This window comes from Ceratotherium simum, chromosome 17 (assembly GCF_057802395.1).
Source record: "Ceratotherium simum simum isolate JZ-2026a chromosome 17, ASM5780239v1, whole genome shotgun sequence".
Classification (NCBI taxonomy): Eukaryota; Metazoa; Chordata; class Mammalia; order Perissodactyla; family Rhinocerotidae; genus Ceratotherium; species Ceratotherium simum.
In genome coordinates, this window is record NC_141916.1 from 55,898,017 (window position 1) to 55,915,788 (window position 17,772).

The window sequence follows — 17,772 nt, forward strand, 5'->3', positions numbered from 1 at the left end:
AGCCTGTTGACAAACTGGGCTCGTTTGAAATTGGCCATGGTGGGAGCGTTTACACCAAACATCGCAAACCAGGACCTTTTTTTTTTCCAGAGAGCTGGTTTACTGGTATTGCACGCAGTCCAATCCTCCGGCAGACTATTCTCCACCTACAATCGAAGTAATTTCTAAAAACAAATCCACTTGCATCATTTGCTTGCTTCAAAGATTCCGATAGCTTCCCATCACGCTAAATATAAAATCTGAACTCCAGCCTCAGCCCATATCATCTTGTGTGATCTGGCTAGCGCCTGTGCCTGCCTCTGAGACTTCTCTTCCTAACGTTCCTTCTCTGCCTCCTCAGCTTCAGCCACCTGGGCCTCTCGCCGTGCCGGGACACTGACAGCTCTCTGTGGCTTCGGGCTTTGCACTGGTCCCTGCAGCCTGGATCGTTCTTCCCCCATATATCTGCAGAGCTTGCTCTCCCTCTCCTCTCTTGTCTCCACTTAACTGACATCTCTTTGGAGCTGCCCTCCCGATCACTCTATCTAAACAGCATCTGCCCCATCCTTGCTGCTGCTGTATTCTTCTTCATGGCACTTAACACCACCTGACATAATATATATTTGGTTTTTTGTAGCAGCTTTATTGAGATATAATTCACATACCATACAATTCACCCATTTACAGTGGTTTTTTTTCCAGCGGTTTTTAGTATATGCACAGAGTTGTACAACCATCACCACAATCAATTTCAGAACATTTTCACCACCTCCAAAAGAAATTCCTTTAACTATCACCTCCAAACCCAGCCCTTAAAGCTTCCTCCCCCCATTTCCCAGCAGCCCTAAGCAACCACTAACCTACTTTATGTCTCTTTATATTTGCCTATTCTGGGCATTTCATATAAATGGAATCATATAATATGTGGTCTTTTGTGACTGGTTTCCCTCACTTAGTGTAGTATTTTCAAGGTTTATCTGTTCTGTAACATGTATCAGGACTTCATGCCTTTTTGTGGCCAAATGACATTTCATCTCAAGGAGGTATCACATTTTGTTTATCCATTCATTAGTTGATGGAAAATGGGTTGTTTCTACCTTACAACTGTTATGAATTATGATGCTCTGAGCCTTCATGTATCAGGTTTTGGTGACCATGTTCTCATTTCTGTTGGATATATACCCAGGAGTGAAATTTCTGGGTCATATGGTAACTCTGTTTAACTTTTTGAGGAACTGCCAGACTGTTTTCCAAAATGGCTGCACCATTTTACATTTTCACCAGCAGTGTTTGAGGGCTCCACTTTCTCTATATCAACTGGTATTTTCTTTCTTTTTTTTTTTTTTTAAGATTTTATTTATTTATTTTTTCCCCCCAAAGCCCCAGTAGATAGTTGCATGTCATAGCTGCACATCCTTCTAGTTGCTGTATGTGGGACGCGGCCTCAGCATGGCCGGAGAAGAGGTGCGTCGGTGCGCGCCCGGGATCCGAACCCAGGCCACCAGCCGCGGAGCGCGCGCACTTAACCGCTAAGCCACGGGGCCGGCCCTCTTTTTTTTTAAATTATAACCATCCTAGTGAGTGTGAAGTGATATCTCATTGTGGTTTGATTTGTTTTTCCCTGGTGGTTAGTGATGTTAGGCGTCTTTAATAGATTTATTGGCCATTTGTATATCATCTTTTGAGAAACATCTATTCAGATCTTTTGCCCATTTTCAAAGAATTCTTTATATATTCTAGATACAAGCCCCTAATCAGATATATGATTTGCAGTATTTTCTCCCATTTTGTGAGTTTTTTAAAAACATGAATAGGTTTTATTTTTTTAGAGCAGTGTTAGGTTTACAGAAACATTGCAGGTTGTTTTTTCACTTTCTTGATAGTGTAATCTGAAGCACAAAAGTTTTTAATTTGATGAAGTCAAATTTCTGTTTTCTTTTGTTGTTTGTGCTTTTGGTGATATAACTAAAATCCATTGCCAAGTCTAAGGTCCTAAAGATTAGGCCTATGTTTTCTTCTAAGAGTTGTAAAGTTTTGGCTCTTACACTCAGGTCTGGGATCAATTTTGAGTTAATTTTTGTGTATGATGTGAGGTGAGGGTCCAACTGTGGATGTCCAGTTGTCCCAGCAGATACACTGATTTTTAAATCATATCTGTCCTCTGACTTAGGCCATCAGCTCCATGAGGACAGAGATTCTCTTCTGTCTTGTTCTCTGACGTATCTATCCCCAGAACCTAAAACATTGCCTGGCACCTAGTGGACGCTCAAGATTTGTGAAATAGATGAATAACAATTAACTCAATAAACATTATTTACTATCATTAGCATTATTTTACACTTTCAACCCCTATGACCTTTAGTCCACGTAGCTGGAAACTCCTAGCACAAAACAGTCTCCCACAGGAATCCTACCTTCCCTCTTTTCCTGGAGTTTGGTTCTCCCTGGTTATAACCCTGATCCTCCAACCAACCTCAGGGTGATCTCAGTCCCGCCATGTATTGTCAGCTTCCTAGCACTTTCTCACCCCCTCTCTGCCCCTCCCCACTTCCCCTTCTCTTTCTGGATCTTCCCATTCCCTAGTCATCCTAGCCTCCCACCTTGGGGGGTCACCATCCACTCAGTGCACCAGTCACCCCCTCAGTGACCCCTAATGTTTGCCTAGATTCTTGCCTTTTATGAGGTGCTCTAAAGTTAGTCTTACAGATCCCCGTGAAACCCCCATGTGGCACACCAAGCACTCAGTATTATCCCTATTTTAAAAATTAGGTCCTGGGCCGGCCTGGTGGTGCAAGTGGTTAAGTGCGCGTGCTCCGCTGCTGTGGCCCGGGGTTCGCCGGTTCGGATCCCGGGCGCACACCGACGCACCGCTTGTCAAGCCATGCTGTGGCGGTGTCCCATATAAAGTGGAGGAAGATGGGCATGGATGTTAGCCTAGGGCCAGTCTTCCTCAACAAAAAGAGGATTGGCAGATGTTAGCTCAGGGCCGATCTTCCTCACAAAAAAAATAAATAAATAAAAAATAAAAATGAGGTTCTGAGTCCTGAAAGTCTTACTGGAGCTGCTTGCAGGCCCTACAGCTTGTAAATTGTGACACTATGACTAGGACCCAGGTTTTCTGACTCAAATGGGGGCAACTCTCATGAAAAAGGCCTTCAGATTTTTATTTGCATGAGGACAGCTGTATCACACTGTCTGGGACGCCTTCCCAAATTTCTAGTCATCTCCTTAGTCAAACTAAGCATTTTCTTTACAGTATCAGTTAACTTTTGACAAACAATTGCTATGCACCAGACACTGTGCTGTTCTACATACGTTATTCTTTTCACCACTCTCTGAGACTCAGAGAGATTAACGAACTTCCTCAAGTTCACCTATCTAACACGGATAGAGTTGGAATTCAAACCCAGGTTTTTAACAATCACACATTGCAATCCCCTCCCAAAGGTGAAGATGGCTATGCATTGGTCCTTACCCCTTCCCTTTCTGAAACCCCGGACCCTGAGGGGCTCTAGCACTGGAATCCTGAGTGCTGGGTTCTCCTCACTCACCTCTGAGCCCTTTAACCTACTCCTCCTCCAGCTTCCTCTAGCTCCTTGGCCAAGCCCTAACCTCTTTTTGTCCTCCCACTCACCCCAAGACCAAGCACCTCTTCATTTTCATGTTCTCACTCTGAAACAGAAGAAGCCTGCATTCCCCCCACCCCCAAGCAGAGCAAGAATAGCTCATGGCTGGGTAAAAGCTCTGAGTCCTGAGCTGCAATTATTATTTCACTTTAACTTGTCACGTCTTTTCTTTCAAATGACCCTATTCATCACTCTCTGAGCCTGCCCCTCAGCCTCATGCATATGGCTCAGCAGCTCTCTTCTAATGACCCATTCTTGGACATCCTCAGAGAAGGACTTGCTTTTCAAGCCACCATCAGAGCCCCTTCCTGCCTCCCCCAGGCTTCAGGTCACAGAGTTCATTCTCAAGCCTACTGCAGCTCTCAACCACTGGAAGATTAATGGAGATGTATCTGTCCCCCGGGATGGCTCTAAAAGCAGCACACATCAGTTAATAGTTTCTTCTTGCCGTTTTTTCCAAGGTAGGACTTGAACTGGTGAAAGGGAGAACACATAATCTTCTTATTATGCCTCAAAAAACCACAAATGCTTGTTCTAATAAAGTCATCAGTCCTGAAATATGAGGGAGGGAGGTGGAATTTCTCCCATTCCTAATTAAGATCCCACCATTAGGTGGTGGGAGAAGGGGACAGGGAACTCGAAGTGGATTGGGAAGACATAATGCCCTAGCATTTGGGGTAAATAAAGTATTACTTCATTAGAAAGCATTTACATTAGCGTTCCCTCCACTCTCTGTTCAATTGATTTGCATACTCAGTTGCACAAGCCTTTGAATTAGTGTGGACCTTTCTCTCAGGCCAAATTCCATGTAATTCTCCTTTAGATGACCTATGTTGCCTTATTTATTCCTCTAAATGATCTTGTCTGGTCTAACCCATCCCTCCCCCTTTATCACTCCTGACCCGGCTCCCATTATAATCCTCAGTGAGGGAAATTAGTGTGTGTAAATTGGGGATAGTTGGGGGTGGCTGCCAATTAGTTGGAAAAGAAGTGGCAAAAGAAGATGAGGAAGGCTAGGGACTCTGCGAGCAGAGCCAGGAAGAGCGCTCCCTGTCAGACAAAGAGCTCTTTCCTAAGGGTGCCAAGGCTAATGGACTATTTTCTTTTGAAGTATTTTTTACTAATACTAATGGGCTATTTCTTACTGAATATTGTTTCCTGATACACTCTAAAAGAAAATATTAAGGAAGACTGCTCTCACAACCCACAATTTACATGTCCTTCCTGAAGCATTTTTGGTTCTCTGAGGCACTGTAAGGCACAAAAACCCACAGTCAACACTTACCACCTACTAGTACTGCTCTAAGCACTAGCACTTACTTATCTAATTTATTCTAGAAAAAATTTTATCCTTATAGTGGGAGAGTTGGAAAGACTGACTAGTTGTTGGGTAAACTATTTCCTTTCCTCCTGGACACATAGCTGGACTACATTTCCCAGGTTCCCTTGCAATTAGTTGAGTGCAGCCATGTGACTGGATTCTGCCTAATGGAATGTGGGCAAAAGGGATATGGGTCACTTCTTGGTCTGGCCCATAAGACTACACAAACCTAAACCCTCTCTTCTTTCCCCATCTTTTGGCCAAATGGGAAGGACTCCAAGGACCGTGGAGTGGAGAGGGTTGAGGAAGCCACAAGATGGAGGGATCCTGAATCCCTGAGTCACAGGATGGAAGAAAGCTGTGCAGAAAAGCCACCTGACCAGGAACACACTCACTGGACTGTTGTATGAGTAAGATATAAATTTTTATTGTGTTAAATGACTAAAATTTTGGCTACAGCAGTTAGCCTACCCTAACTAGTATATCCCCCATTCAATAGATTATGGAATTGAGACTGAAAGAATTTATGCGACTTCCACAAGGTCAAATGGCTATTAAATGGCAGAGCTGGGATTCATAGCCAGGTTTTCTGACTAAAACCAGTGATTTTGCCACTATCTGCAGTTGCTTCACAACGGCTTCTGCCACTACCTTCAAAGAAGCAACCAATCTGCTGAGACAGGCAATCACTTTATACAAATGCTTACAGTTTGTTGATGCTGTCCTAATTAGAACCTTAATGAAGATGCTCTGGGGGAAAAGAGACTGAAAGTAGAGAGGTAGTCAGGGGCAGGTCCTGGGCATAATATGGGAAGAAATCCTTCAAAATCACCTTTGAGGACCTCAAAGCAGCCAACAAGAGGCAACAGGGTTAGCCTTGAGAGGTCAGAAACAAGGGTAGAAAATGGCTGCACTGTGCTCACGTTAGAAAAAGGTAGACAGTGTGTGGCTCCTGGAAGGAAGGAAACCCTAAATATGCAAGGAAGAATCCTTGGAATGTCATTCAAAACAGCCAGCACATCAGCGCCACCATCACTTCTCTGTTTGAAATTCTTCAGTGGCTTCCCAGAGCCTAGAGTATAAAGTCCAGCTCGTTAACTGCACACAAGGCCCACATGATCTACCCGTTCTTACCTATCCAGCCTCAACTCTCTTCCTTAAGGATGGCACAGGAGGCGTGTGGGGAAAGCACCTTCTGCTCCAGCAATTTAGACTATCTTAAGTCCTAGAGGGCACCATATGCCCAGGTCTTTGCAAATGCTGTTCCCTCTGCATGGTCCCCCATCCCCAGTCTCAGCCCCCTTAAAACTCAGGTCAGGCGCCATCTCATTCTCCAGTCTGGGATTGATGCCCCTCTTCTGTAGCCCCACAGTCCCCTTTGCACGTCTACATTACAGTGCTGGTCAGACTGCGTTGCAATTGTTCATTCTTGCCTGCTACCAGACTGTGTATTGTGCGCCTCTGATTTCCCAACACCTAGCAGAGCACATGGAACAGGGTAAGAGCTCAGCAAATGTGAGGTAAGTGCATGGGTAGATAAGTGAATAAACAGAATCCGGAAGCAAAGTCACTTGGCGCTGTAGTAGGTGGAATAATGGCCACCCAAGTGTCCACATCCTAATCCCTGTAACCTGTGACTGTGTTATGTGACATGGCAAAATGGAATTAAGGTTGTTGATCAACTCACCTTGAGATAGAGAGATGATCCTGGAGTCTCCAAATGGGCCCAGTGTAATCACAAGAATCTTTAAAGATGGAAGAGGGAAGTAGAACAGTCAGTGGCAGAGTGATGCTATGTGAGAAAGATTAGCCCAGCCACTACTGGCTTCGAAGATGGAAGAGGGCCACAAACCAAAGAGTGCAGGCAGCCTTGAGAAGCTGGAAAAGGCAAAACAAACAAACAAACAAACATAAAAGAACAAATTTTCCCCCTAGAATTTCCAGAAAGGAACACAGCCTTGCCAATACCTTGATTTTAGCCCAGTGAGACCCATTTCAGGCTTCTGACCTCCAGAGCTGTAAGATAATATATCTATGATGTTTTAAGCCACTTTTTGTGGTAAACCGTTACATAAACTAGAGAAAACAAATACAGGCACTTTTAAACTGCATGTGAAGTTCTAGAGGAGAAAACAGCTATGCATTCTTCCACGTTAATTGAACATCTTCCGTCCACAAAGCACTATGCTAAGATATGGAGGGATGCAGAGCTGCACTGGGACAAATTCTGACCTTGGGGTCTATTCTTCCAGGGAATTTGGGGGTGGGGAGGGTTGGAACAGGTGGTAACCTGCCACTAAAAGACCCTAGAAAGCGTTGAAAGAGGGCGGAGCTAAAAGTAGGAAGGAAATAGAACCTGAACTGGTAGCTGAGCAGATGTCTCCTTGCAAACACAAGCATAGGGAGCGTACCTACGGAGGCCCCTGGCCCTGATGTAGGAGAAGGGGCCTTTGAAGGCAGCATGCAACGTGGGCTCTGCGTCAGGCTGCCCTGGGAACCCAGAGTTCCGCAGCCGTGGAAGAAAGCTGTCCTTGGTGACAAATCGATGTAAGGAAAGAGAATGAGAATTACAAAATGCTAAGGAGGAAGTCACTCTTACCCAATTCCCTCATTTAACAGATGAAACGACCAAGACTCAGAGAGGGAGAAACGACCTTCTTTGTGAAGCCTTCTTTGACCCTCGCCCGGCAGGTCTAATCCTCCTCCCACAGCCTGGGTTCAGATCTCTGTGGCGGTCATCATTACAGATGTCACGGTTAGTGCACATGTGGCTGCCTGATTCCATAGCACTAGTTCTTGACGGCAGGGGCTAAATCTTATCTGTTTTTTTCATTCCCCTTAACAGTGACTAATACATGATAATTGAAAAATAAATTTTTGTTGAATGGATTAAGTAAGATCCTGACAGGAAAAATCAGATAAGCAGAGACTTCCCAAATCAAAGTACCAGAGAAAAGAGAGAAATTTGTAGCAATTTTTCTCCAATAAATATTTATTACTTTTATAGTCTAAAAGAAACTTGTGTTTTAACAAATTGATTCAAATTCATGTTTTTTGTTTATTTCAAAGCCTGTGTTTTCCTATGCTGCTATACTCTTGCAAACCCAAGTTGTAGTCCTCATTCAGTCATTTACCAGTTGTGTGACTGGGAAATTGATCTCTGAGGGCTCGTTTCCTCATCTGGAAAGTGTGGATAACAACACCTACTTTGTCAGATGGATTGGGGGATGAGAAATAGTATTTGCACAAACCCCAATGCCCAGGGCATAGTAGATGCTCAAAAAACGATAACTGTAATGAGCATCCTCCTAGGTTGGGGTGCCTCTCTTTGCACTCAGCTCTGAAGCACTGACCCCTTCATTACAAAACAGCTCTAGCCCTTTGGGCTCCCTCCTCAGGCACCCGGGGAGAACAGAACTCTTTTTTCTAACACGCTTCCATCTGCCTTCTTCCTTCTCAGAGCAGCAGCCCCTGAGCTGTGCCGGTAAGCTGAGGGAGTGGGCCTGTGCTTGCAAGACGCTCACTGATACCATTCTTCTACAGAGTTATCTTCTAAAACCTGTGCTATAAACTTCCGTCTTTCTGCAGATGACTTCTCTAAATCCATAAATAATGGACTGGTGAAAAATGCTGGATTTCTACATAAAATATTAAATTAAAAAATCAAGGTACAACTGTATATAAAGTATGGTCCTAATTTTATAAGACGTATAAATATATTCAGACACACAGATTCAAAGAAAAGTGCCAAGAAGGAAATAAAGAGAAATTTCTATTACCTCAAAGTGGTAAGATTATGCATGCTTTTTATTTATTTATTTACTGATTTTTGCCTTTATGTGTTTTAGAAAGTTTTACAATGAAAAATAAAACATAAGTTTTGTTTATTCGTGTCTCTATGCATTCCTTAGGGAGAAGACAGTATGGAAGGCATCTCTATTGGCTGCTGTGTTCCTTGTGGGCCCAAAACTGTCTCTCTCCCAGGACTTGCTCTCATCTCTTCCTTGCCCTTTCATTCCATCCAGGCAAATTCATTTTGGGCTCTCTTTGCTCCCAGTTCCACATCTCTGTTCATTTGTAGCACACCCTTGGGACAGTCTCAAGCCTTTTGAGCAGGAAGAGTCCACTTCTCCTCATTCACCTCTTCCAATCCCACCTTCGTCAGGAGCCTACTAAGCCTGAGGCATGAACCCAGAACCTTCTCCACACCCCCTACCCACCCTGTTAGCCCCGGCCCTGCTTCCTGGGGCCCCTACTTCCTTTTCTGCATCATTCAACTTGATTTGACCAAGTGTTGGATAAGGAGAAATGAAAGTTAAGACTGAAGGTAGGAAGGGTGGGAAAAATGGATGAAAACCAGAGAAGCAGGACTCAGTCTGCATCACCTTGGTACACGCAGGTCATGCATCTGGCAGCTACAGTCTCAAAAGGTAACAATGGAAAGGGATTCAAATAGTCCTTTTCTTCTTTTCTCTGATCCCTGTAGTAGGACGCAAGAGAATGTGTATCTAGAAGAGAGGAAATGGGTTTCCTTTCTGTGAGGACACACACTCTCCAAAGAAAAACACTGTATCACAAGGTCCACTCCAGACTGGAGAGAGAAAACACCCAGTCTCAAGGTAAGCAGAGCCTTGTCCCCAGAGCCACCCTACAAGGAGCTTATTTACCTTGGCCTTTCTATTCTCTGACTCATAGAGTTAATTAAACTCTCTCTCTCTGGCTATGTGTCTTTTAATACACTGTTTTTTTAAATTCCAACTATGGCTTTAGAAGTGACTTGCTTCCCCAATCTAGATGCTCATTTATAATCACAAATATCAGAAGTATGGTGACAGAGTTGAAGGTATTACTTGTTAAAAAAACATTATAAGAGAATCCTTGATTCACTATAAAGTTTTCTTTTTTAAAACTTGGGATATTTGCCTCTCTTCTTGTTGCTATTTCAGGGAAAAGAACTGCCAAGTGGAATTTTTCCATATTTGACTTGAAAGGGGAGGGGAGTAGAAGTTGATCCTTGTTATAACATTGGTGCCAACAGCTGGCCTGGAGTAAATGTTCACAGCTAGATTTTCAAATTCCAGTAACAGGAAGCCCATAATGAAAAGACTTCCACAAATCTCTTTCTCTGAGTCCTCTGGCCAAGAAGAGCCAGAAACTTTGATCTTGTCTGGAGCCAAAAGGTTCTAGGGATGGAGTAGAGACAGACAAGAGTGCTGACAAAGAGCTCAGCTGGGTGCACTTATTCAAACCATGTCTGAGATGTAGTCTCTCCACTACTGGATTTGCCAGCCACTCCAGCCTAGGGCCAGGGCAAGCTGGATTTCAGAACAGTTGCTTGTTTATTCTACTATATTGCATTCAGGGAGTGACCAGCCAACTGGTCTATTTGCCCAAAGAGGCCCAACCCAGCCACAGCCACCTTCCCACAGGCATCTTGGCTGCTCTCCTAAGAACCTCCCTTCCTTGCCTTTTGGATGGAACTGGTCCTAGTCTGCTTTTATTTTTCCAAACCCCTCTGTGCATAAACAGGATATTTGGAAAAGCTCAAGATGGCCAGGGGTCCGCCGTGCTGGCCGTTGATTCTCACTTGGAGAGCAGTGCTGGGTACCATCAGTGGAACTGCTTCTGCCCAGGCTCTGGACATTCCCCAGAACAGCTGAATCCTCTCTCTCTCTCACAACCTGGCTACAAAGAGTTCACACTAGTAGGAGCGAAGTAGAAAAGATGCCTTCACTTTTTAAGGGTGTTTCTTATCAGAGTCTTAAGAAATCTTCCCTGCTCCCAAACAGCTCAAGGAAGAAAGTTGAATCCCATAGGTAGGGACATTACTCCCTTTATAGAGCTCTTCTCAAGATCCTTAGGTCTGGGGTAGAAACTCAAAGAAGAATCCTCTATGGAAAACAGCCTGTCCATGATTAAAGGTCCATTAGGCAAAGTGTTCATCAGTAAAGACCTCCTATTCCTCCTTCCTGACTGAACAGAAAGATGCACAAGAGCAGCTTATCTCATTGATCAATAGCAGCCAGTACCTGCTCCACTGGAGCTGAGTTAATCCCAGGTGCAAATGTCCTAACATCTGAGGATGGAGAGACGAAAATATCAGGCACAGTGAGAAAGCCAGAGCTCTTCCTCAGGGAGGGGAGTAAAAGCAGTGGCAGCCACAGACAGAGGCCTCTTCTCCGGGCTCTCTCACAGCCTTCCCTGCCCAGCCAATGCCCAGGCTTAACCATCAACATTTTCACACTGAGCCGCCACCCCAATTGACAGAGTTCCCTGAGTGTTACCCAGCACCACGGGGGCCTCCGGCAGCAGCTACTAGAGGCAAGAATAGTCCCCTGCCCACGCTGCCCCTTCCATCACCCTGCAAGATCTGCTGCCCTGCCACCTCTGTCCTAGGGCATGCAGGTACCACTGCTGGCACTGCCGGTAACCACAGCCACACCCATCCTGCAGTGTCCTGCATGACCCAAACTGGTTTGCAGTCGCCACTCCTGTTGCCACCAAGCCAATGCTTTTCTGGCCCCTCAGTCTATCTCCCCTGTACCCTAAGCCATGCTGGACAACTCAGGAGTGAAGTCTTCCAGTCCAGGGGAGCAAAGCAAGGACTGGCAGGTCACCAGCCCCCAGAGCAGCAGCCCTGCCCAGGACCCAGAGTCTGGCTCCTACTGGGGAAGAGAAACCTACATGAGAGGCGTGGGCCCCAAGCCTGAGAAGGCAAGCATCTGTGCCCAGAGCTTCTGTACCACAGAGTCTGCACCTCCCCTGCACCCTGCACCAGTCTCTGAGGGAAGATTCCAGCAGGCAGGCAAGGGATTCCGTGACTGGGCTGGGAGTGGGGACTTTGGGAAGACAGGGATTCCACGAATTATGGTGCTAGAGTTTTGAGCTACTCTTGATTCCTTTTGTTGCCATTGTTATTGCATCCATAGTCCTAGATATCCCCCCATGGATCAGAGGAAACTGAGGAAGTACATGTTACTCCACCCCATCTTCAGGGAGCCCATCTTCAGCAGAACTCTCCTGCCCTGGAGAGAAGCTCCTGAAGATGGAAAAATCCCTGGGAACTAATTGTTGAAGATTGTTACAATCATGAGAACCACTGTGCCCCACCCAGTAAGATCCCACCAGGCACTGTGGCCAGGCTGCTGTCCACCCAGCCATAGCTCTCACTGCCAACGTAGCACATGTACACACAGACAGGAGAAGAAAAGACTGCTGGGAAACTAACTTTGTTAAAAGCTATTTTGTTATTTTTAAATAACACTTGGCAAATTTGCGACAACATGGATGGACCCAGAGAATGTTTTGTTATTAGTACGTCAAGTCAATTCCAACTCTTAGCAACCCTGTATACAGCAGAGCAGAACCCTGCCCGGTCTTTTTGTGCCATCCTCTCACCTTCTGAGGTTGTATCAGACAATGCTCTGCTGCTATTCATAGGGTTTTCTTGGCCAATTTTTTGGGAAGTGGGTGGCCAGGTCCTTCTTCCCACTGGAGAACATTATGCTAAGTGAAATAAGCCAGAGAGAAAGACAAATGGTGTATCATCTCACTTATGTGTGGAATCTAAAAATAATCAAACTCAGAAGCAGAGAGTAGAAGGGTGGTTGCCAGGAGTCAGGGGAGGGATAAATGGGGAGGTGATGGTCAAAGGGTACAAGTTTTAGTTATACAAGATGAATAAGCTCTGGGACAACACAGCATAGTGCCTATAGGTAACAATACTATATTGTACACTTAAAAATTGGCTCAGAGGGTAAATCTTACAGTAACTTTGCTTACTACAAATAATAATAATAATAATAATAATAATAACGGGAGCAAGAAGAAACTTAGCGAAGTAATGGATATGTCTATGGTTTTGATGGTGGTGATGCTTTCACAAGAATAAACTTACCCCCAAACTCATCGAGTTGTGTACATTAAATATGTACAGCTTTTTACATGTCAATCATACCTAAATAAAATGATTAAACAAAAACTTGGGGAAAAACTAGAAAAAGAACAAAATTTTTAAAAAGAAAACCTGAAACAAATCCGTCTGATTGATTGTTTAATGGAAAACGCAGAGCAATACACTGAGCGAGACCACGCGGGAGGTTTCAACAATGTTAGGACAGTATTCCCAACAGATATTATCTTTGGCATTCAGAAACAAAAAATCAGAACTCTCAGGAATTCCCCAAAGCATATGTTATTTCTAAATTATTTCTAAAATTATTTCTTTAATTATTTCTAAAATTAATTATTTCTTTAATTATTTCTAAAATTAATTATACTCTTTACTCATTATCATGGGTATCTAGTAAGAAATATTACGTTTAGTAATATTTACATTTCATGTTTTGTTATTGTGACACCACAATAACATGTGTGGTTTGGACCCACACACTGTGTGTTAGAGGTCGATGGTAAACCACTGTTGTGTGTTCCTTTATTTTTTTTCTTTTTCTCTTTTGTTTAAACTTTTTTTTTTACCTTGAAAACCCCGTGATAAGACAGTCCAAAATGACGTATGAGATAGTGCTGGAAGATGAGATGCCCAGGCCAGAAGGCTCAAAGAGTTCCTGGGAGGAGCAGAGAACAAATACGAATGGCACTGTTGCTAATGACGTTACCCGACTCCAGCCAGAAGGTCTAGGGCTGAAGTGCACAAAGGGGAAAGGAAAGTCGAGGCTGCACCACACACACCCTCAGAACATGGAACATGAGAAGCATGAGCCAAGGTAGACTGGAAATTGTAAAGCAAGAAATGGGACGTTTAAATATCACAGCTCTTGGTGTTAGTGAACTAAAATGGACTGGAATGGGACACTTTCAGTCAGACAACTACAAAGTGTTCTCCTCTGGAAACAACAGACTCAGAAGTAATGGAGTGGCTCTATTCCTGAGGCAAGATGTAGCTCAGGCTATAATATATAATATTACATAATATATAATAATTCAGTTGAGGGCTATAATGTAAGATCTGACCAAATAATATCAATCAGGCTTCTGGGAAAACCTATTAACATAACCATCATCCAAGTCTATGCTCTGACTACGGATGCTGAACAAGATGAAACTGAAAGTTTTTATGCAAGTATCCAAGAAGAAATTGATCATACATCCAAATAAGACATGCTGATAATTATAGGTGACTGGAATGCAAAGTAGGAAATAAAGCAGAATCAAACATCACTGGAAAATTTGGACAAGGGGTCAGAAACAAAGCAGGAGACCAGCTCATGGATTTCGGCAAAGCCAACAATCTGCCCGTTGCAAATTCATGCTTCAAGTAATCAAACAGACGACTGTCTACTTGGACTTCACAAGATACCAAAATAGAAATCAAAAGGACTATGCAATTGGAAGCAGGAGATGGAGAAGCTGCATTCTCTCTGCCAAAACAAGACCAGGAGCAGATTACGGTACTGACCATGAACTGTTCATTTCACACATCAGAATAAAGCTGAAAAAGAGCAATATAAGAACTGGAGTGCCAAAATATAACGTAAACAACATTCCCAACAAATTTAAAGCCCACACAAAAGACAGATTTGCACTGTTCAACTTCAGTGACCGAGAACCAGAAGAGCTATAGACTGAAACCAGACAGGTTGTTAAGGAAGAATGCAAAAAGACAACGCCTGAAGTAAAAAGAAAAGAACAACCGAGATGGATGACAGGAGAAACACTAAAAGTCCTTAAGGACAGGCGAGGAGCAAAAGTAAAAGGGGACAAAGGCAGGGTTAGAATCCTGAAAGCAGTTTGTCAGCAGCTGTCACATGGACATAAAGAAAACCACTATAACGGCCACTGCAAACAGATAGAAGAAAACGACAAAAAGGAAGAACAAGAGGTCTCTTTCAGAAAATTCAAGAAATCAAAGGTGAATTTAAATCTAGAACAGGAATTCTGAACAACCAATAGGGAAGCACAGTATCTGATCAGGAGAAAATAAGGGAAGGTGGAAATGGTACAGGGAAGATCTATACAGAAGACACAAAGGATGACAGGTGCCTTTGAAGAAGATTTCTGTGAGGAGGAACCCATAATTCTAGAAAGTGAAGTGAAAGCTGCCCTCAAAGTACTGGGAAGAAATAAGTTACCAGGGGTAGATGGGCTATTGATAGAATTATTTCAAGTCACAGAGACGGAATCTGTCAAAATTCTAACAAGAATATACCGACAAATACGGAAAACAAGAGTGGCCTGCAGACGGGAACACTCAATATACAACCCAATCCCCAAGAAAGGAGATGCAAGGAGTGCGGTAACTATAGGACCATTGCTCTAATTTCCCATGCAAGTGATGCTCAAGGTGCTGCAACAACAGCTTTGACGTTATACGGAGCAAGAAATGCCTGATGTCCAAGCTGGATTTCAATAAGAGAGAGGCATGGGAGATCTAATTGCAATTATTCGTTGGCTACTGGAGTGCTCCAAAGAATTTCAGAAGAAGGTAGGTCTATGTTTTATAGACAACAGTAAAGCCTTTGTCTGTGTGGATCATGAAAAGCTGTGGACTGCTGTGAAAGAAATGGGCAGCCTCAGCACCTGACTGTCCTGATACGTAACCTGTATTGTGGACAAGAAGCCACGTCAGGACAGAATATGGAGAGACAGATGGTTTCCTATAGGCAAAGGTGTCAGACAGGGTGCATTTTATCTCCCTATCTGTTTAATCTCTACGCAGAACATATGATATGAAAAACTGGGATAGTCTCAGATGAAGGAGGTATGAAAATTGGTGGAAGAAATATCAACAAGATAAGACACGCAGATGACACCATCTTACTGGCAGAAAGCAGTGATGACTTGAAACGACTTCTGAGGAAAGTGAAAGAAGAAAATGCCAAAGCAGGACCGCATTTGAACATCAAGAAGTCAAAACTCATGACTACAGAAGAACTATACAACTTTAACATAGACAATGAAGACACTGAAATTGTTAAAGATTTTGTTTACCTTGGTTCAGTCATCAATTTAAATGGAGACTGCAGCCAAGAAATCAAGAGAAGATTGATTTCCAAGGGCAGCCATGAAAGAATTAGGAAAGATTACCAAGTGTACGGAAGTGTCATTAGAGACCAAGGCCAAGATTACCCACACCCTCGTATCCCCAGTTACTGTGTACAGGGGTGACAGCTGGACAGTGAAGCAGGCTGACAGGAAAAAAATAGATTCATTTGAAACATGGTGTTGGAGGAGAGCTCTGCAGATACCCTGGACTTCCATAAAGATGGACTAGTGGGTCTTGGAGCAAATTAAGCCTGATCTATCACTGGAGGCAAAAATGATAAACTGAAGCTGTCCTACTTTGGGCTCATCATGAGAAGGCAGAATTCTTTGGAAAAGACAATAAGCCTGGGAAAAGTAGAAGGCGGCAGGAAAAGAGGAAGACCAAATATGAGATGGACTGACTCCATAGAGGAAGCCATGGGCAGGAGTCTACAGGAGCTGAGTAGGGCTGCTGAAGACAGGACACTGTGGACATCACTCATTCATAGGGTTGCCAGGAGTCAGAGTTGACTTGACAGCATGTGACAACAATAATATTTACGAAAACTCTAGTCTATAACACACATTCAGACACTAGAAAATGCCAGCAAACATTACTGCGTAATATTCAAGTAGTATAACATTCGGATCTCCCAGTAAAAGGTTAACTAGGTTAAGAGTGCTAGTCAGAATCATATGTTGAAATTGCCAATTTAAGGCATATGTTGAAATTGCCAATTTAAGGACATACTTTGCTCCCAAAACTTGTTATTTTTTGGAACACCATTCATAAGATTTGTATAAAGTACACTATGCATAAAACTTAACATATATTTTTTTATTTGCAATAATTACTCACCAGAAGAGGCAGACAAGTCACAAACACACACTTACAACATGGCTACTACTGTATGCACAACCAACTGATTAGATCATGACTGCTATTTTTCTGCCTACTCCTGTCCTAGTTTTTGAAAATATCACCCTTAACCTTGTACTCTCTGTGCGTGTCAGTGTTTCCTATTCTTGCATTTCATTGGACATCAATGGATTCCTTCAAACCAGTAACAGCTCTATGTTACTTGCAGAGCTTTAATTCTCGCAAGGGAATTATAGAGCTTTTTCCCATTTTCCTAATTTTTTAAGTAACTTTTCTTGGAATTTGAATTTGGAAAAACAGAAATTTCCCAAGCAATGTTGGGAAGGAATTCTCATATGAAACACTCAAGATGTGCTGCAGGGCCAGTGGGGAAGCCCCATCAACAGGCTCTCTGGAAGGGGAAGTAGGGAGCTTGATGAGAGGGAATAGCTGGGACTTGGGGGCTGCAGCCAGCCCCAGGACAAAGACTGTGAAAACAGGAAAGCATCAGCCCATCTTCCTCAGCTTAGCCTTGGCTAGAGAGTGTATTGGAAGCAGAAGCCACTAGCCTCATTTAGTAGTTAATGAAGAACCATTAAAGAGTGGAGGAAGATTGACAAGGTGCTTGGAGAAGACAAGTCCTGACCTAGCCATCATGACTTGTTAGAGAGAGAAGGAAAATATTAGGGAATATTGACACATCTGTTTTTCATCAATTACAGTTAAAGCTATACGTATTTCTTCACTTGTTGTCATAAAATTGAGTTTCTGCCTAGGTCTTTTTGCTAAGGAAGCCAAACAGCTTTCTGATAATATTGAGAGATTTGGTTTTTACAGTTTCAAGGACAGTAGACGTAATCTTGAGGAAAGTTTGCTCCTTGAAACTACATTTGTTAAAATGTTTGCAGGAGAAAACTGTGTTCGTTAAAATTATAACTTAACATCTTAAAGTCATGAGAAGCTGATTTTATCCACCAATTCCAGTGATAATTACTCACTATGAC